Raw genomic sequence first — 21,474 nt, forward strand, 5'->3', positions numbered from 1 at the left:
CAAACCCATAAAGTTAAAGATGAATAAGTTATTACATGTAAGACTTCTGGGAAGGAGATTCTGAACTGTTACTCTTTCCTGAGACTCAACCTGTGCTGGGGATTCTGATTTTAGCTATGAAATCAAAATAAACCAGTTATTGGTAGCCAAGGACATCACTCATTAGTTTGCCTCTGTCAAGGAATTGTTCAGTTGTCAATTGAAAGAATGTCAGAATGAGTAAAATACTGACTTAAAAAAAAAAAAACAAAACCCTATCTTAGTCTTTCCATTCTACGTGCCTAACTCATCTCAGAGTACCCCTCAGTTTATTTCCATTACTCATTCTCATATAGTCTTTTCCTCCTTTTTTCTCATCACACATCTTAGTGATCTAGAGCATCTTATTTCCTGTAGTCTGTATCTGTAATTTTGCTTTTATCTCTGAACTTCTGAAGTAACAATACTTACCTCATAAAAAGCTAAATTATATGGTCTCAGGGGTTTATCTAGTCTGGGTGTGGCCTCACAATAACCTAATTTATTGGATAGGGATTATGTTTGGATTAACACCAATATTTTTCATGTATGTGGTAACAGTGAGAGAACCAGTATGATTTTATTTTATTTTTTTATTTCCATAGTACATCTTTTCTGGCTAGACAGGAACACTTCAGTGATCATAAAATTGTTTTGGTGGACTCAGATTTTAGGTGTAGAGGAATAGTATGATCCTAAAATATATTTAAACCAAACTACTTCAAATTGTCCAGTTAAGTCTTCCAATTTCTGGGATGTTTTATTTTGTTAAACCATAATTATATTGACTTTCCTTTAAAAAAATTTTTTTAAAGATTTTATTTATTTATTTGACAGAGAGAGAGCACAAGTAGGCAGAGAGGCAGGCAGAGAGAGAGAGGAGGAAGCAGGCTCCCTGCTGAGCAGAGAGCCCGATGCGGGACTCCATCCCAGGACCCTGAGATCATGACCTGAGCCGAAGGCAGCGGCTTAACCCACTGAGCCACCCAGGCGCCCCTCCTTTAAAATTTTTATTACCATTTTCTTTGTTGGAACTTACCATTTTGAATTACATTTATTTCAACCAAAGATAATTTTCTCTGAACTTTATTTGATCTCACCTTTAGTGAGATTCTAGAAACATGCCATATTTTGGTTGTCTCAAATGGATACATTTTTTTTAGCTATTTCCTTTTACTTATTTATAAAACCTTTTGAATGTTTGCCAGAAAAAAAAAATCACTAATGATCCTTAATGATGAAAAAAGTCAATGAAAGTTAGAAAGTTCCATCAATTTAGAACAAATAAATGAGCAAATGTGGTTAAGTCTATAATGATACCTGTGGTGGACACCTCATGTGTCTACTACTGTCTAACACCAACTCAGAAGAGTTGCTCATTACCAGGAATGATCTTCAGTACATGCACTGGGTACCTAGTGACTACATCTATATACTGATCCTGACTTCCTATCTAACGGACTTATCCAGAATGGTTTATCTGATTTGACCTTGCTCAATCAGATTCTCTCAAGAATTTAAAATTTGGAATTGAGACATATAAAGAGTAGAAGTCTTAGAAACTGTATCAGATCAATAGCAACTTAAACACAGTCTGTGAACTCCTGTGTTTGAGATCTCCAGTTCCTTTACTCTTGCCCTGTCTTGTATGTGTTTTCAAATTAGTCTTGAATTCTGTGAGTTATCCTAGTATCCTATTAATAAGGGTATCTTTTGGTTTAGACTAATCAGGATTGACTGTAATTTCTTGCAACAAAAACACCCCAGTGGAAGAAAAAGGAGATGAACACTGAATGAAAAGGGGTGTTCTTAAAATCCCAGAAATTAGGGGTGTTCTTAAAATCCCAGAAATTAGAAAGTAAAAATATACTGATTAAAACTAGGTTGAAAATAAAATCTTATGTTGTTAGGGCTTGAGGAATTCATTCTTTAAATGTTGCCTTTAACAAACTCTTTTGTAAATGATAATACTATTCTGTTTTGATTTAAACAGCTTGTTCCTGTAACGACAGCATGTCATTAACCTAAAAAATACACTTTTGTCCAATTCATGATTATTCTAACCATTGAAAAATAGAAGAAACATATTTTATTTGGCAATTGTATTATAAACAAACAATCTTGCAGTCTCCCAAAGGGGAGAGGAATAACTTTAGATACTTTCAGTATCTAAAGTGTTTCAGAGTAATATCAATCTAGGTTTGGGGAGCTGGTTCTTACTTACAGGAAATAGCTATGTTTGACTCACGTAACACCTAGCTTTCCAAACTATTAAATATGAACACTCTTCTCTCAATCAGAAAATGTGGAAAAATAATTCACTTTGGTAAATTTTGGTTATGTGTGTTGCTAAGACAATTATTTACCTTCATTCATTCCTTCACTTATTCTATAACTATTTATTGTATGCCTAATATGTGTTAGTCTCTATACTAGTGTCTGAGATTCATCAGTTTAAAAAAAAGATCTCTGCTCTTGAGATGCTTACATTCTAGTTTTAGAATGGATTTAATTTTTATTGTTGTTAACTCAGTTATATTTCCGTTGGTTTTTCACCAGTTTAAAACTCATTTAGATTGTATCGATCAGGATTATTGAAGGTACTTGCAATGTATGGGGGAGAGACTGGTAGTGGACAGCAACCACTACATAGATATCAAAAATCATTTAAAATGTCTATTATTTTGTGTTAGAATTCATTGAGTTGTAGAACAATGTTCATATTTTGATTTTGGTTAAAAAGAGGAAATTAATATGGCAAATCAAGGAGACTAGGAAATTTATGACTATATATGCATATTTATATATGCCAAATAAATACCCATTTGCCACATACATATATACACACACACATACATACACTAACTGTATTGTATGAATGTTCTTCATTACCTATTTTCTCAGATCCAGCTCACGGGATATCCTTAGGAATTTTAGCACATAGATATTTTAAACAACAAAAAATAAACAGAAGCACAGTTTATCGTTTTATAAGTTTCAGTGCTAATATGTGATTAACTCTAGTGAATTCAACAGTTATAAAGAAATTGTTAAATTGATTCTTAAACTAAGACCATTGTCACAGTCAACTAACTACTATTGGCCATTTTCATTTCACAAACATTACTTCTGTTTTTGAGAGTATCCATGCTGTGTTGTTGCTGGTTCAGTCTGTGGGCTTAAACTGTGTGTCAGGTTGGAAGCTTCTTTCCTTGTTTTAGTCATTGGGCCTGGCTGGGCTTTTTGTGAAAACTCTAAGAACAGTCATAGTTACTGTTCATTCTCCTGAAAACTGCATTTTCTTCTTGATAAATAGACAAACTGAACTTCTCCTACCAATAAACAAGAGATTTAGAACAGCAGTTTTTGTTGTTGTTGTTGTTAATTTAAATTTTACTTACTTAACATACAGAGCAATATTGGTTTCTGGAGTAGAATTTAATGATTCATCACTTACATACAACACCCAGTGCTCGTCACAAGTGCCCTCTTTAGTACCCATCACCCATCTAGCCCTATCCTCAACCCCTCCCTCCATCAATCCTCAGTTTGTTCTCTCTTCCTAAGAATTTCCTATGGCTTGGGGCACCTGGGTGGCTCAGTTGGTTAAGCATCTGCCTCCAGCTCAGCTCCTGACCTCAGGGTCCTGGGATTGAGACCCACATTGTGTTCCCTGCTCATCAGGGAGTCTGCTTCTCTTTCTCCCTCTGCCCCTCCCCTTGCCCAACCTCTGTCTCTCTTTCAAATGAATAAAATATTTCTTTTTTTTTAAAGTTTCCTATGGCTCATTTCCCTCTTCTCCCCCCCACCATATGTGCATATGTTCTGTTTCCTAGTTCTATGTGTGAATGAGATCATATGGTATTTGTCTGCCTCTGACTGACTTATTTCACTTAGTATAATACACTCTAACTCCATCCACATCACTACAAATGGCCAGGTTTCAATTTTTTTTGTATTGGTTAAACTGTTGCTTTTACTCCTTTTTTTTATTAATTATTTTTGTTAACATATACTGTATTATTTGTCCCAGGGGTACAGGTCTGTGAATAGTCAGGCTTACACACCTCACACCACTCACCATATCATACACCCTCCCCAATGTCCATAACCAAACCACCGTCTCCATACTCCCCCTCCACCCAGCAACTCTGTTTGTTTTGTGAGATTAAGAGTCTCTTCTGCTTTGTCTCTATCCCAATCACAACTTATTTCTTTTCCTTCCCTATCCCCCAAAACCCCCACGCTGCCTCTCAAATTCCTCATATCAGGGAGATCATTTAATAATTGTCTTTCTCTGATTGATTAATTTCCCTCAACATAATACCCTATACTTCCACCCACATCATTGTAAATGGCAAGATTTCATTTATTTTGATGACTGCATATTATTCTATTGCGTGTGTGTATATATAATATATATGCACATACACATGTGTATATACCACATCTTCTTTATCCATTCATCTGTTGGTGGACATCTAGGTTCTTTCCATAGTTTGGCTATTGTGGACATTGCTGCTATTAAACATTCAGGTGCACATGCCCCTTTGATCACTACATTTGTATCTTTAGGGTAAATACCCAGTAGTGCGATTGTTGGGTCGTGCGGTAGCTCTATTTTCAACTTTTTGAGGAACCTCCATGCTGTTTCCCAGAGTGGCTGCACCAGCTTGCATTCCCACCAACAATGTAGGAGGGTTCCCCTTTCTCCACATCCTCACCAGCATCTGTCATTTCCTGACTTATTAATTTTAGCCATTCTGACTGGTGTGACATGATATCTTGTTGTGGTTTTGATTTGTATTTCCCTGATAGTGAGTGATGTGGAGCACTTTTTCATGTGTCTGTTGGCCATCTGGATGTCTACTTTGCAGAAATGTCAGTTCATGTCCTCTGCTCATTTCTTGATTGGATTATTTGTTCTTTGGGTGTTGAGTTTGCTAAGTTCTTCATAGATTTTGAATACTAGCCCTTTATCTGATCTGTCATTTGCAAATATCTTCTCCCATTCTATCAGTTGCCTTTTGGTTTGGTTGACTCTTTCTTTTGCTGTGCAAACAGCTTTTGATCTTGATGATCAAAAATATTTCATTTTTGCCCTTGCTTCCCTTCCCTTTGATGATGTTCTTAGGAAGAAGTTGCTGCAGCTGAGGTCGAAGAGGTTGCTACTTGTGTTCTCCTCAAGGATTTTGATGGATTCCTTTCTCACATTGAGGTCCTTCATCCAATTTGACTCTATTTTCTTGTGTGGTATAAGAAAATGGTCTAGTTTCATTCTTCTGCATGTGGCTGTCCAATTTTCCCAACACCAATTGTTGAAGAGAACATCTTTTTTCTGTTAGACATTCTTACCTGCTTTGTCAAAGATTAGTTGACCACAGAGTTAAGGGTCTATTTCTGGGCTCTCTATTCTGTTCCACTGATCTATGTGCCTGTTTTTGTGCCAGTACCATACTGTCTTGATGATGACAGCTTTGTAATAGAGCTTTAAGTCCGGAATTGTGATGCCACCAACGTTGGCTTTCTTTTTCAACATTCCTCTGGCTATTTGGGGTCATTTCCAGTTCCAAATAGATTTTAGGATTATTTGTTTCATTTCTTTGAAAAAAATTGATGGTCTTCTGACAGGGATTGCATTAAATGCATAGATTGCTTTAGGTAGCATAGACATTTTCACAATATTTGTTCTTCCAATCCATGAGCATAGAACATTTTTCCATTTCTTTGGTCTTCCTCTGTTTCTTCCATGGGTACTTCATGTTTTCTGAGTACAGGTTCTTTGTCTCTTAGGTTAGGTTTATTCCTAGGTATCTTATGGTTTGGGGTGCAATTATAAATGGGATTGACTCCTTCTCTTTCTTCTTTCTTGTTGGTTTATAGAAGTGCAACTGATTTCTGTGCATTGCTTTTATATCCTGAGATTTTACTTAATTCCTGTATGAGTTCTAGCATACAGGAGTGGAGACTTTTGGGTTTTGGAGTGAGGCTTTTGGGTTTTCCACATGAAGTACCATACCATCTGCAAAGAGTGAGAATTTGACTTCTTTGCCAAATCAAATACCTTTAATTTCTTTTTGATGTCTGATTGCTGACGCTAGGACTTCTACTACCATGTTGAATAGCAGTGGTGATAGAAGACATCCCTGCCGTGTTTCTGACCTTAGGGGAAAAGCTCTGTTTTCCCCCCTGCCTTGGCAATAATATTCACTGTGGGTTTTTGACAGATGGCTTTGATGATACTGAGGTATGTATTCTCTATCCCTACACTTTGAAGAGTTTTGATCAAGAAAAGATGCTGTACTTTGTCAAATGCTTTTTCAGAATCTATTGAGAGTATCATATCATTCTTGTTCTTTCTTTGATTAATGTGTTGTATCACATGGATTGATTTGCAGATGCTGAACGATCCTTGTAGCCCAGGTATAAATCCCACTTGTCCATGGTGAATAATCCTTCTACTGTACTGTTGGATCCTATTGGCTAACTAGTACTTTGGTGAGAATCTTTGCATCTGTGTTAATCAAGGATATTGGTCTGTGACTCTCCTTTTTGATGGTGTCTTTGTCTGGCTTGGGGATCAAGGTAATGCTGGCATCATAAGATGAATTTGGAAGTTTTCCTTCCATTTCTATTTTTTAGGGCAGTTTCAGGAGAATAGGTATTAACTCTTCTTTAAATGTTTGGTAGAATTCCCCTGGGAAGCCATCTAGCCCTGGGCTCTTGTTTGTTGGGAGGTTTTTGATGACTGCTTCAATCTCCTTACTGATTATGGGTCTGTACAGGTTTTCTATTTCTTCCTGGTTCAGTTGTGGTAGTTTATATGTCTCTAGGAAGACATATGGCTGGTATATAGTTGCTCATAATATGTTCTTATAATTGTATTTCTTTGGTGTTGGTTGTGCTCTCTCCTCTTTCATTCATGATTTTATTAATTTGGGTCCTTTCTCTTTTGTTTTTGATTTGTTCTATTGTTTTTTTGGTTTCTATTTCATTGCTTTCTGCTCTGATCTTTATTATTTCTCTTCTCCTACAGGGTTTAGGGTTTCTTTATTGTTCTTTCTATAGCTCCTTTAGGTGTCAAGTTAGGTTGTATACTTGAGAGCTTTCTTTTTCTTGAGAAAAGCTTGTATTGCTATATACTTTCCTCGCAGGACCACCTTTGCTGTGTCCCACAGATTTTGAACAGTTATGTTTTCATTATCATTCATTTACATGAATTTTTTTTAATTGTTCCTTAATTTCCTGGTTGTCCCATTGATTCTTTAGTAGGATGCTCTTTAGCCTCCATGTTTTTAGTTCTTTCCAACTTTCCTCTTGTGGTTGAGTTCTACTTTCAAAGCATGGTGGTCTGAAAATAGGCAGGGACTGATCCCAACCTTTGGGACCAGTTGAGACCTGATTTGTGACCCAGGATGTGATCTATTCTGGAGAATGTTCCACGTGCACTAGAGAAGAATGTGTATTCTGTTGCTTTGGGATGGAATGCTCTGAATATATCTGTGATGTCCATCTGGTGCAGTGTGTCCTTTAAGGCTTTTATTTCCTTGTTGATCTTTTGCTTGGGTGATCTGTCCATTTCAGTGAGGGGCGTGTTAAAGTCCCTTATTGTATTGTTTTCTATGTGTTTCTTCGGTTTTGTTATTAATTGGCTTATATAGTTGGCTGCTCCCATGTTAGGGATATAGATATTTAAAATTGTTAGATATTCTTGTTGGACAAACCCTTTGAGTATGATATAGTGTCCTTTCTCATCTCTTATTATTGTCTTTGGCTTAAAATCTAATTTATCTGACATAGGGATTGCCACCCCAGCTCTCTTTTGATGTCCATTAGCATGGTAAATGGTTTTCCACCCTCACCCCCCACTTTAAATCTGGAGGTGTCTTTGAATCTAAAATGAGTTTCTTGTAGACAACATATTGATGGGTTTTGTTATTTTTTTTTTTTATCCATTCTGATACCCTGTGTCTTTTGATTAGGGGCATTTAGCCCACTTACATTCAGGGTAACTATTGAAAGATAAGAATTTAATGCCATTGTATCGCCTGTACAGTGACTATTATCTCTGTTCCTTTCCGGTCTGTGACTTTTAGGCTCTCTCGTTGCTTAGAGGATCCCTTTCAATATTTCCTGTAGGGCTGGTTTGGTGTTTACAAATTCTTTAATTTCTGTTTGTCCTGGAAGTTTTTTTATCTTTCCTTCTATTTTCAGTGATAGCCTACCTCGATATAGTATTCTTGGTTACATATATTAAGTACTAAGTACTAAGTGAGAATATATGTAATATATTCTGAATATAACATGCCAGCTCTTTCTGGCCTGCCAGGTCTCTGTGGATGAGTCTGCTTCCAATCTAATATTTCCACCATTGTATGTCACAGACTTCTTGTCCTAAGCCACTTTCAGGATTTTCTATTTGTCACTAAGACTTGTAAGTTTTACTTTTAGATGACAGGGTGTGGAACTATTTTTATTGATTTTGAGAGGGGTTATCTATGCCTCCTGGATTTTGATGCTTGTTCTCTTTGCCATATTAGGGAAATTCTCTACTATAATTCGCTCCAATATACCTTCTGTCCCTCTCTTTCGTCTTCTTCTGGGATCCCAGTTATTCTTATATTGTCTTGTCTTATGATATCACTTATCTCTTGAATTCTCCCCTCATGGTCCAGTAGTTGTTTGTCTCTCTTTTGCTCAGCTTCTTTATTCTCTGTCATTTGGTCTTCTATATCACTAATTCTCTCTTTTGCCTCACTTATCCTAGCAGTAAGAGTCTCCATTTTTTAATTGCACCTCATTGATAGCTTTTTAAAATTTCAACTTGGTTAGATTTTAGTTCTTTTATTTCTCCAGAAAGAGATTTTACTTCTCCAGACAGTGTTTCTCTAATAACCACCATGCCTTTTTCAAGCCCAATGGGCACCTTGAGAATTGTCATTCTGAACTCTAAATCTGACATATTACGAATGCCCAAATTGATTAGATCCTTAGCCATTGGTACTGCCTCTTCTTTTTTGTGTGATAAGTTTTTCCACCTTGTCATTTTATCCAGTTAAGAATATATGAACGAGGGGTGCCTGGGTGGCTCAGTGGGTTAAAGCCTCTGCCTTCAGCTCAGGTCATGATCCCAGGGTCCTGGGATCAAGCCCCGCATTGGGCTCTCTGCTCAGCAGGGAGCTTACTTCCCCCTCTCTCTCTGCCTACCTCTCTGCCTACTTTTGATCTCTGTCTTTCAAATAAAAAATTAAAAATCTTTAAAAACTAAAGAATTTTTAAAGAATGAGAACATAAAATATGAATGAGAAAATAAAATACTAAAAGAGTGGCAAAGACCCCCCCCCCAGAAGAATGTATGCTAACCAGATCAGAAGAGACCACAAACCGTGGGGAGAAGGGATATATATATATATATATATATATATATATATATATATATATATATGAGACTCATGAATAGAACAGAGCTACCCACTTGATTTTGGGTGTATTTTGGTCTCTTAAAAGAAACTACCTCCCAAAATTTTAAAAAGAGAAAAACTTATACATATACAAAAGTAAGGGTAAAGACAATGAAGGGGTGGAATATGACTGTAAAGATGAAAATTTTTTTTAAAAACTCGAAAAAAAGGAATTGATAAGATAAGTTGCTTGGGAAAAGAAAGAAAAGAAAAGAAAAGAAAAGGAGAGAATATGCTTAGGCTGGAGACTAGAACAAAGCCCTGTACTAGATGTAAGGTATATTTTGATCTGTTAGCAGAAATTGTATCTGAAACTTTAAAAAAAAAAAAAACTCTATATGTATACAAAAAATAAGGTTAAATGTAATGAAGGATAAAATATGACTATAGTAATGAAGATTTTAAAAGATTTTTTTAGAAAGGTATTGTTAAGATAAACTAGCTAAAAACATTAAAAGAGGAAAGCTGAAAAGTTAAAAAGAGTTAGAATAAGAAAAAAATTTCTTTTAAATTCAATTTAATTTTGCAAGACTAAAAAATCATGGGAGAAAGCCATGAATTACATGCATTGCTTTCCCCTAGCTCTGGAGTTCGGCTGTTCTCCTTGATCAGTAAGCTTGGTCTTGGCTGGATGTTCTTGCTGATCATCTGGGGGAGGCTGTGATTCTCAAATGTCTCTGCCTGAGGCGGAATTGCACCACCCTTTCCAGAGTCCAGGCTAAGAAATCTGCTCAGGTTTGCTCTCGGGAGATTTTGCTCCCTGAACGCTTTCCACAGAGCTCTGGAGGACAGGAATGAAAATGGCGGCCACCCAAGCTGCAGCCCGGAGGAGCCAAGACCGGGTCCCCACTCCTCAATGCACCCTTGGAAAAAAGCAGTCAATCAATCCCATCTCCCTGGTCTCTGGCCGCGGCACTCAGCTAACATGGCCTGTGACTGAACTTTTATGTCTCTGGCTCACAGGCCCAATTGGAGTCTCCAAACCCAGCAGGTTCCTGCTATGCTGCTCATCCAGAGGAGGAAGGTGAGTCACCCTACAAGTGGGGTCCCTGCTGAAAGAGCAGTGGCCTCACTGTGCTGCGGATCAGTTTAAAGGTTACTTTAAACCTCTAGCTGAGAGCTCACTCCTCAGTTCTGTCTCTGTAGTCGACTTCCACCCTCCAATACCTTCCACTCTGCCAAACTCAGCCACCCTGTCTTTCTGTGCCCACGCAGAACCTGAGACCACACAGTCCACACAAGGGTTCCACCCCTGCTTAGCCTCTGGAGCAATGACCCTCAGTGGAGCAGACTTCTAAAAGTTCTGATTTTTGTGCTCTGCTGCTCCACCACTTGTTGGGAGCTGGCCCCACCTCTGCAGTCTATCTTCCCATCTCTTTGGATTCAATTGACCACAAGTCCTTTCAGAAAGTGGTCAATTTTCTGTTCCTAGAATTGCTGCTCTTCTTCTCTTTGTTCTCCTGTTCAGTTTGTAGATGTTTGTATCTAGCTGAACTCCTATGACTCGATGTCATTTCAGTCTGCTACTCTTCCACCATCTTGCCTCTTTCCCCAGGAATCACTTTTTTGATGGCTGAGTAATAGTCCCTTTCTGTGTGTGTGTGTGTGTGTGTGTGTGTGTGTGTCTATAACTTCTTCTTTTCCCATTCATCATTTGAGGGATGGATGCTTGGGCTCTTCCCATAGTTTGGTTATTATTGATAATGCTGCTATAAACATCCAGGTGCAGATACCCCTTCAAATCTGATCTTTGTATTCTTTGGGTGAATACCTCATAGTGCAATTGCTGGGTCATAAGATAATTCTATGTTTAACTTGTAGAGGAACCTCCAAACTGTTCTCCGGACTGGTTGCACCCATTTGCATTCCTACCAACAGTGTAAGAGTTCCTCTTTCTCTGCATCCTCACCAGTGCCTGTTGTTTCCTGTGTGGTAAGTTTTAGTCATTATGACAGGGGTGAGGTGGTATCTCATTGTGATTCTGACTTGTATTTCCCTGCTGATGAGTGATGTTGAGCATCTTTTCTCATGTCTGTAAGCCATTTGGATGTTTTCCTTGGAGAAATGTCTATTCAGATCTTCTGCCTGTTTCTTAACTGGATTATTTGGGTTTGGGGTGTTGAGTTTGATAAGTTCTTGATAGATTTGGGATACTAACCCTTTTCCAGTTGGGTCATTTGCAAATATCTTCTCCCATCCCGTAGGGTGCCTTTGAGTTTTGTTGGCTTTTTTCCATCACTGTGCAGAAGCTTTTATCTTGATAAAGTCCCAGTAGTTCATTTTCGCTTTTGTTACCCTTGCCTCCAGAGAGAGTCTGGTAAGAAGTTGCTGTGGCCGAGGTCAAAGAGGTTGCTGCCTGTGTTCCCCTCTAGGATTTTGCTATGGTTTGTTGTTTCACCTGTATGTCTTCCATCTGTTTTGAATTTATTTTTTGTGTCTGGTGTAAAAAAAAGTGGTCCAAGTTCCTTCTTCTGCATGTGGCTGTCCAGTGTTCCCAACACCAGTTGTTGAAGAGACTGTCTTTTCCCTTGGATATTCCTTCCTGCTTTGTCAAAGATTATTTGACCATGGAGCTGTGGGTCCCTTTCTGGGTTCTCTATTCTGTTCCACTGATCTATGTGTCTGGACTTGTGCCAGTACCGTACTGTCTTAATGAATGCAGCTTTGTACTCTAGTTTGAAGTCCAGAATTACGGTATCTCCAGCTTTGCTTCTTTTCTTTTTGAAGACTGCTTTGGCTATTTGAGGCCCGTTTTGGTTCCATGCAAATTTTAGGATTGTTGTAGCTCTCTGAAAAATGCTGTTTGGGTATATATTGTATTTTGATAGGGATTGCATTAAACGTGTAGATTGTGGTGGGTAGTATACACATTTTAATAATGTTTGTTCTTCCAGTCCACGAGTATGGAGTATGGAATCTTCCCCCCATTTCTCTGTGTCCTCTTTAGTTGCTTTCCTAAGTGTTCTACAGTTTTCAGAGCACAGCTCTTCTACCTGTTTCATTAGGTTTATTCTTAGGTCTCTTACGTTCTTTAGTGCAAATGCAAATGGGACTGATTCCTTGATTTCCTTTTCTGCTGCTTTGTTATTGGTGTGTAGAAATGTAACAGATTTCTGCACGTTGATTTTATATCCTGCAACTTTGTTGAATTCGTGTATCAGTTCTAGCAATTTTTTGGTAGCAATCTTTCGGGATTTCTACGTAGAGTATCATGCTGTTTGGAAGTTGTGAAAGTTTTGACTTCTTCCTTGCTGATTCAGGTGCCTTTTATTTCTTTTTGTTGTCTGACTGCTGAGGCCAAGACTTCCAGAACTGTGTTAAATAGCGGGGTGGTGAGAGTGGACATCCCTGTCTTCTTCCTGGCCGTAGAGGAAAAGCTCAGTTTTTCCCCACTGAGGATGATATTAGCTGTGGGTCTTTCACATGTGGCCTTTATGATGTTGAGGTATGTTCCATCTACCCCTACTTTGGTGAGGGACTTTTAATCAAGAATGGATGCTGTGTTTTGTCAAATGCATTTTCTGCATCTATTGGTAGGATCATATGGTTCTTATCCTTTCTTTTATTAACATGATGTAATATGTATTATGCTGATTGATTTGCAAACATTGAACCATCCCTACAACCCAGGAATAAATCTCACTTGATCGTGGCGAGTGATTCTTTAGCATACTGTTGGACTGGATTTGCTGATGTTATTGAGAAGTTTTGCATCCCTGTTCATCAGGGTTATTGGCTTGTAATTCTTGTTTCTCGTGGGGGTCTTTGTGTGGCTTTGAAATTGAGGTAATGGGAGCCTCGTAGGAGGAGTTTGGAAGTTTTCCTTCCATTTCTATTTTTTTGGAGCAGTTTGAGGAGCATAGGTATTAATTCTTCTTTAAATGTCTGATAGTATTCCTCTGGGAAACCGTCTTGCCCAAGACTTTTGTTTGTTGGGCGATTTTGGAGTATTGATTCAATTTCTTTGGTTATGGGTCTGTTCAAATTTTCTATTTCTTCCTGTTTCAGATTGGGTAGTTTGTACGTTTCTAGGAATTTGTTCAGTTCTTTCACCTTGCCCAGTTTGGGCATATAATTTTTGTGGGCATATAATTTTTCATAATATTCTCTCATAATTGTATTTGTGTGGTGTTAGTTGTTATTTCTCCTCTCTCATTTGTGATTTCTTCTATTTGGATCCTTTCTCTTTTCTTTTGGTAAGTGGCTATGGAGCTATTGTTTCAAATAGTTTTTATTTTCAGGGAGTCTGTAAGGTCAAAACTGTTTCCATAGTAATACTAAGACTCTTTTTTCTGCTTTTCCAGAGGCTACATGATGTGATGGCATAATTGCTCTAATGTTAACATATGATGAGTTTATTATCATTTTTAAATAAGTAAATTGATGAATACTTCAGTATTTTCTCAGTTTTAATTTCTAACATGTTAATAATTGGTTGATATGAACAAAAGCTCTTTTGTTTATGTGGTCTTCCTTCATCTTTAAGAGAGCAAAGGGATGCTGAAACTAAAAAGTTCAAAAACTGCTTTTTAGAGTAATATAAGCACTTATGTGAGGAAGTTTGTGTTCATAGAATGGTATCATAAATGCACTTGTGGATAGTTAAACACTTTTTTCTGGGTCTTTTATAGTTGCCACGAACTTGTTCTGCATTCGTATTTTAATATCTACTGCTCAGTTTTTTTCCAAGCCTCTCTATTAAAATTGTATATGATCCTTGTGACACATATTTATAGTAGATGTCACTTGCCATTCATTAAGAGATAATTAATTCGGGGTGCCTGGCTGGCTCAGTGGATTAAGCCTCTGCCTTTGCTCAGGTCATGATCTCAGGGTCCTGGGATCAAGCCCCATGTAGGGCTCTCTGCTCAGCAGGGAGCCCATTTCCTCTCTCTCTCTCTGCCTGCTTGTGATCTCTCTCTCTTTCCTCTATCAAATAAATAAAAAAAATAAAATTTTAAAAAATCTTTAAAAAAGGAGATAATTAATTTACTAACTTGAGGTTTTAAATAGTTGTGTATTCTTCATTGTAGATTGAAGTTCACCTTATAATCAATAGCTGTGAATCATTTTAAACAATTGATAACAAATAAGCTTTCATATCTTAAAATTATCAAAAATATTTTCTGAAGCTTAGACATTTATCTTGATTTATTTGGATTATAATACTTTGTATCTGTAGATTGTTTTATTTCCAAATTAATAGCTACGTTTAGCTCATTCAGGGAATCAGCAAAAATGTTTAAGATTCTTCAAAACAGGCTGGTGGAAGTAATTTAAGTTTAAGTTAGCAAAGATAGCAACACATAAAAACTCTTTTAATGAATATAGTCTTAAGGTTTAAAAACTTTTCAGAGTTCCAGTATTCCTAATATTTATATCAATGTTTAGGATTTGAATAATGTTTATCTCAAGTGGCAATTGAAATAATTGTATAAGGATGGAAATTCATGTATAACTTCATTTTGATTATAGAATATCAATAACATACTAATAATATCGAACTAAGATTATATGCTTGAAAAATTTGAAATATTGAATAATATTGATCCTCTTTTTTGATAGGCGGTATAGACAAGGGAGAAGAGTATACTTTGGGTTAGAAAATTATCATAATTTGTAAAGCATTCAATTATATACATTTTCAATTCTTATTGAAATGGCTATAGTGAAAGTTTTATCACAAATATTTCCAAGTATCAAACTATTTTTGTATGTTGGAGGACATAACAAAAGGTATTTATTTAGTACTCTTAAAGTTAATCTGACTGTATTAAGTAAAACCCCATTTAACTGCCATGATAGTGTATTCTTTTATTTTTTTATAAGATTTATTTATTTATTTGATAGACAGATCACAAGTAGGCAGAGAGGCAGGCAGAGAGAGAGGGGGAAGCAGGCTCCCCGCTGAGCAAAGAGCCTGATGCAAGGCTCGATCCCAGGACCCTGGGATCCTGACCTGAGCCGAAGGCAGAGGCTTCAAACCACTGAGCCACCCAGGCACCCAAGGTATTCTTTTGGTTAACAGAACTTTTTACATGTCTATGAAAGCTTATGCCATAATCATGACAATGTTTTTGCTTTGAAGACCTGAAGCTGAAGTAATGGAAAGCCAGTGTCATGGAATACATATGGAATTTAAACAAACTTTAATTTTTTTCATACAGGCACAATATTCCCATGGTATACATTAAAAAAAAAAAAAATCTAGAGTGAAAATCCATCCTTCAGTCCTTTGCATCAACCACCAGTTCCTTTACCTGGAGTCAGCTTGGAGTCTTTGGTACAAGTCACTACCATTTTTTGTCTGGATCACTGCAAAAGCATCCTAACAGATACCCTGCTTCCTCCTTTGCCCATATGTTCTCCATACTGCAGCCAGAGTGGTGCTTTTAAACATGATCACATCATATCACTCTTCTATGAAGACCCTTAGTCATTTCATCTCTTAGAGTGAAAGACAAAATCCGTACTAATGTTGCCCAAGCCCTACAGAATCTTCCTCCGCCCATTATCGCTTTGGTATTATTTCCTCCTTCCTCTTAGTATTCCACCGGTCTGACTTCCTTATTTTTCCCCTGCTCCTTTGCACTTTTTTCTTCTACCTGTAATGTGCTTGGGCTGGTATCTTCAGTCCTGTTCAGGCTTCTGAGCAGATACCTCCTTATCAGAAAGGCCTTTCCTGGCCATCCTGACTACCCAGCATTCCCTGACCCCCTTCCCTGATTATTTTTCTCATAAAACCTCCATGACTGTTTAAAAATATACCCAGAATTTTTTTTTAAAGATTTTATTTATTTATTTGATAGAGAGAGATCACAAGTAGGCAGAGAGGCAGGCAGAGAGAGAGGAGGAAGCAGGCTCCCCGCTGAGCAGCGAGCCCGATGCGGGACTTGATCCCAGGACGCTGAGATCATGACCTGAGCCGAAGGCAGCGGCTTAACTGAGCCACCCGGGCACCCATACCCAGAATTTTTTAATTCAAATTTGGTGAGGCCAGTAGATGAGAGAAGATTGTCACTGAAAAAATGGTTTGTTACAGTTTGCAAGAGAAAGAGGCACTCAGTGCTATTCAGGGCCGGGAAGGGGAAGGGTGGGGGGGCGGTGGGGGGGCTGTCAGGATATAGAAGGTGTGAGAGGAAAGCATGGGGTAGAACAGTTATTGCGTTTTTTTGGTGGGAAGAAATGGAAAAGACAGAGTAAGCACCTGAGCAAATTTAGAATTGGATAGTTTGAATAATTTGGCAGGCTCTGAGATATGTAACTAGTCCCTAGATTCCCAGCTGATACTCAGGCCCTTACTAACTCTGCCTGCGTTATCAATGCAAGCATGAACTTTGTATTGTATATGTTTTACTTGCCTGTTTTAAAGTTTATACAGTATATTACATTCCTTACTTATTTTTGACCTTCACTGCAGTCCTACAAGGTCATTATTTCAGTTATCTCCATTTATAGCAACAAAGACCTCTCCAGGAGGACAAGAAATTTTGCCTGAGATTAGTGTTTAAGTGGCAGAGCTAGAATCTGAATCATTTTCCCCTGTCTTCTCTTCCTTATTTCTTTGGTTTAAAACTTCTTGTGGGTTTTCCTGGCTAATAGACAAAATCTAGCCATCTGTCTTTTTTTTTTTCCCCCTGCAAACTTATATCCCAGGCAGAGTGATCTCTGTACAGTAATTTGGACACATCGCACTTTGTCAACTCTGTACTTGTGTATGCTCTCTTATGTTCTCACCACTGGGATTGTTCATCTTGGCATGATAGATCATTCAAGAGCTACTTTTTCTGTGAACCATTTTCATTGCCTTCTTCCTCTTCCCATCCTAGCTATACAGAAATTTCTCCTTTTTCTAAACTGTAACCTTTTTACCTAAAACTCTTACAGAACTTAGAGAAGCAATGTTATAGTTATTTCTCTTATTTTCCTGTGGGTTTATTTTATTGCTTATAGTTTCTTCTATACAGTAGAAATCAGCACTGAAAAGTTTCTGTTAGGTGTGTCTCACTCCTCTACCTCCCAACCTCAGCAAGGAGCACATTGCTTTGTATATATTTGTACCTAATAAGTATTAATTGAGTAAAACATTAATCTTTTGGGTGAATTGGGATATATTCATTGAGAATATAATATGCTGTAATTAGTTGAAGCATTCATATGAAGATAAGTGGATTAATGAATTACTGTAAGGCACTTAAGTTTTATTTGAAAACCTTCTGAAATCTCAGTGTGTCCATATATATTTGCATTTTAAATAATACTTAATCAATTAAATAAGTGCCCTTTATACTCTTTGAGGTTTTTTTTTTTTTTAAGATTTTATTTATTTATTTATTTGACAGAGAGATAACAAGTAGGCAGAGCAGCAGGCAGAGAGAGAAGGGGAAGCAGACTCCCTGCTGAGCAGAGAGCCCAATGTGGGGCTTGATCCCAGGACCCCAAGACCATGACCTGAGCTGAAGGCAGAGGACTAACCCACTGAGTCACCCAGGTGCCCCACTCTTTGAGTTTTTGAGCTAGAAGGTTTACATCTTGTATTTAAAAGCATTTGAAGTTTGAAGTAGTATTAAAGCCAAACGCTTAACAGACAAAAGATACTTTGGGCTAGGAACATTGCAACAAACATATTTTTTAGATCCTTGTGATATACCATGTAGCATCATATTCCATATTTGTCATATCTTGCTACTTGCTGTGAATATCTCTATTTTATGTAGGATACCACAATCAATTGGGAAATTGGGAAAATGTACTTACTGGACAAATTTGAAAAAAGGGTATTATTTCCAGAGCTATTACACAATTGTCAATGTTTAACACTTTTGCTAGAGATGAGGTTGATATTTAGTACCTGTATTATTTTCTCGCAGCTGTTGTAATAAATTACCACAAACGTGGTGGCCTGAAACATCAGTTTATTCTCTTACAGTTCTGGATGGCTGAAGTCCAAAATCTTTATCACTGGGCTGAAATTAATGTGTTGGCAGGGTGACATTTCCTCTGGAAGTTATAGGAGAGAATACGTTCTTTGCGTCTTCTAGCTTCTAGTGGCTGTCAGGATACTCTGGCTTGCAGCCATATCACTCCAATCTTCAAGGCCAGAACTCTCTCTGCTCTGTCTTTATATCCTTTTCTTATGTGTGTAGTCAAGTCTCCCTTTTTTAAGGATATATGTTATGGCATTTAGGGTCCACCTGAATAATCCAGGATGATCTTTCTGTCCCAAGCTCCTTACCTTCATCACATCTGCAATGACCTTTTTTTCCTTATAAGGTAACATGTACAGGTTGATAGCTCTTTTGTGAGTTTGATTTGCTTTTCTCTGATGACTAATGAAATTGAATACATTTCCATATCTATATAGTTTGTTATATTCTTCTATGAATCATTTGCTCATATTTTTTCCTATTGGCTGGCTGTTTTCTTTTTATAAGAAATTGATTTGTACTTGGTTCAAATTCCTTGTTAGGTGGATTTGTTACCAATATCTTTTCCACTCTGTGACTTGCTTTTTCATTTTCTCAGTTATGTCTTTTGATGACCAGAAGGTCTTAATTTTTATGTGGTTCAATTTAACAGTCATTTCTTTTATGATTAATATATTTTTTATCCTATTTAGGAAATCTTTGCTTTCTCCAAGGTCATGAAGATGTCTTCCAGGGATGCCTGTCTTGTTCAGTCAGTAGAGCATGTCATTCTTGATCTCAGGGTTGTGAGATCAAGCCCCACATTGGGTGTGAGAATTACTTAAAAATAAAATCTTAAAAAAAGAGATGTATTCAAATTTATCCTGGAACCTTTACTTATAAATCACATTTAACTTTACAATTCATCTAGAATTAATTTTTGCATATAGTGTGAGGGAAGGGCAAGATTCACTTTTTCAGATGGGCATGTACCATATTGTCTCCTTTTTTATAAATCAACTGGACTATATGCACAAATTAATTTGATTTTGTAAAATTTTATATGTTCTAGGAATTGTACTTGGTTCTAATGATATAGAAATAATAGAGGTTATCTATTCTGAAGATGGTCTTGGTTGAATCAGGAAGATAATGAGATAATAATGAAAACACAGTAATCATATTAAAATTGTATGTTGTTAGTTAAGAGAATAGGTGTTCTGTGTGTAATGAGGAAATCTTTGCTAGAGGAGGCAGAATTTGAGCTGGATCTTGAAAAATGAGTTGGTCTTTGATAAATGCATCCCATATAGAGAGAAAAATAGTGAAAATACACAGGATTGTCAAAGAGCAGGTGTGTTCATAAAATAGTGAGAAGTTTGCTATAGGAAGCAGTGTGCAAGAAGGTGAGATTGGGGAGGACAAGAGAGGAATGAGTTGATGAGCCTAGAACATTTTAGACAGAGAAGATTACATGTGTAGAATTAAGTAATTATAAAGGAACATGGCATGTTTATCAAATGGTGAGAAGTTCAGTATGACTAGAAGATAGATTGGGTTTGCATGGGAGAGTGGTGAGAAGGAGTATCAGGGGAGAGATGATGAACTAATGAAGATGAAGATGAAAGTTGTGTTGGGCTTTATTTTGAAGGAAATTAAGGAGAAAGAAAGTTTCCAATTAGCAAGTTGTATAATCAAATCTGGCTTTTAGGGAAATGACCCCTGGGACATAGAGGATAGATTAGGAAGTGGGAGATTGGTAGATGGAAATAAGAAAAATGAGGGTTGGCCAAGGGGTGGCAGTGATGATGGTGAGGTAGTGTCAGATGTGGAACAAGTCTGATGTATAGTCAAGAGGACTTGGTGACCATGAATGGTGAGAAATAAGCAGGTGTGACAGATGACAAATATATAGTTTGAAAGACTGAGTGAATGGTTATATTATCAGATGATAGAGGAAATATGAGGAGAAGCTTGGCAGTAGCAAATAATAAATTTTGGACTTAACAGATTTGAGATGCTAGTACATTAAGTAGTTGGAGACATCTAGGAAAATTAAAAAATAAGTGTGTGGAACTCAAGAGGGAGGTAGAGAGGTCATAGCTCTAAGTGTATATTTGAGAATCATCAGCACAGAGAAGATACTTGAAACCATAGGAATCGATGAAATCATCCAGGGAGAGTAAGAGAAGGATTAGGAAAATAAGTTTATAGTCAATCCGGACTAACTTGAAGAGGAGTAGAGGAAAATGAGCCTGTGAAGGTGGGATATTTGCACTGCTCCATCTTTGGTTTCTAATTTTCAACAATAGCATTATTTCTTGTGTAATATAGAGTAAGATGAAAGGAAGTAATTAGTATGAAATTTAGGAAGAACAGGAGGGAGTTATGTCAAGAAGTTAGGGGTGTTCATAGCTTTAGATGACACACAAAGTAAAAATAAATCATATAATCTGTTAATGAACTTTCCTTTGCTTTTATTGGGACAATGTATATATAGGGTTTTAAAAAATCAAATAGTACATAAAAGCATTTGATAAAAAGCAACAATTTTCCTTCCTGCCCAGATCCATTTCTCAAAAGCAGCCTATGTTTAACTCTGTTTTTTTTTTTAAGTTGTAAAATGTCTAAATATAAGCTTGGATAGTATGCTTGTTCTTCTGTATTTTGATTTACCTACTTTAGATCGTGACTGTTGTGCTAGGCAGAATTCTAACATGCCTCCAAAGATTCTCTCCATGGTTTGCATGCCTTATATAAATCCTTTTGCCTTGGGAATTGGTGGTGCCTGTGAATATGGTCTGTTACTCTAATGATTAGGTTATTAGTCAGTTGACTTTTAGTTAATGCAAAGATTATCCTGGGTAACATATTCAAATGAGTCATTAAAAAAGGGACCAGGCCTTTAAAAAAAAAAAAAAAGACTCTCCTACCATACTTGAAGAAGAAAGCTGTCATATGTTGAGAGAAGAGAGCCATCTGGCTAGGACCTAGCTGTGGAGAGCGAACCCTGGCTGACAGTAGCAAGAAATCAGGGACTTCAGTCAAACTGCAAGATGATGAATTCTGCCAACAGAGTTTGGAAAAGG

General features: G+C 37.2%; 1 long non-coding RNA gene across 2 annotated transcripts in view; it reads left to right on the plus strand.

Moving 5' to 3' along the window:
• LOC123388288 overlaps positions 1-21,474 on the plus strand; it is a 91,171-nt gene that overhangs the window by 69,127 nt on the left and 570 nt on the right. The window lies entirely within an intron of this gene.

This window comes from Mustela putorius, unplaced genomic scaffold (assembly GCF_011764305.1).
Source record: "Mustela putorius furo isolate JIRA1106 unplaced genomic scaffold, ASM1176430v1.1 tig00003898_pilon_pilon_pilon, whole genome shotgun sequence".
Classification (NCBI taxonomy): Eukaryota; Metazoa; Chordata; class Mammalia; order Carnivora; family Mustelidae; genus Mustela; species Mustela putorius.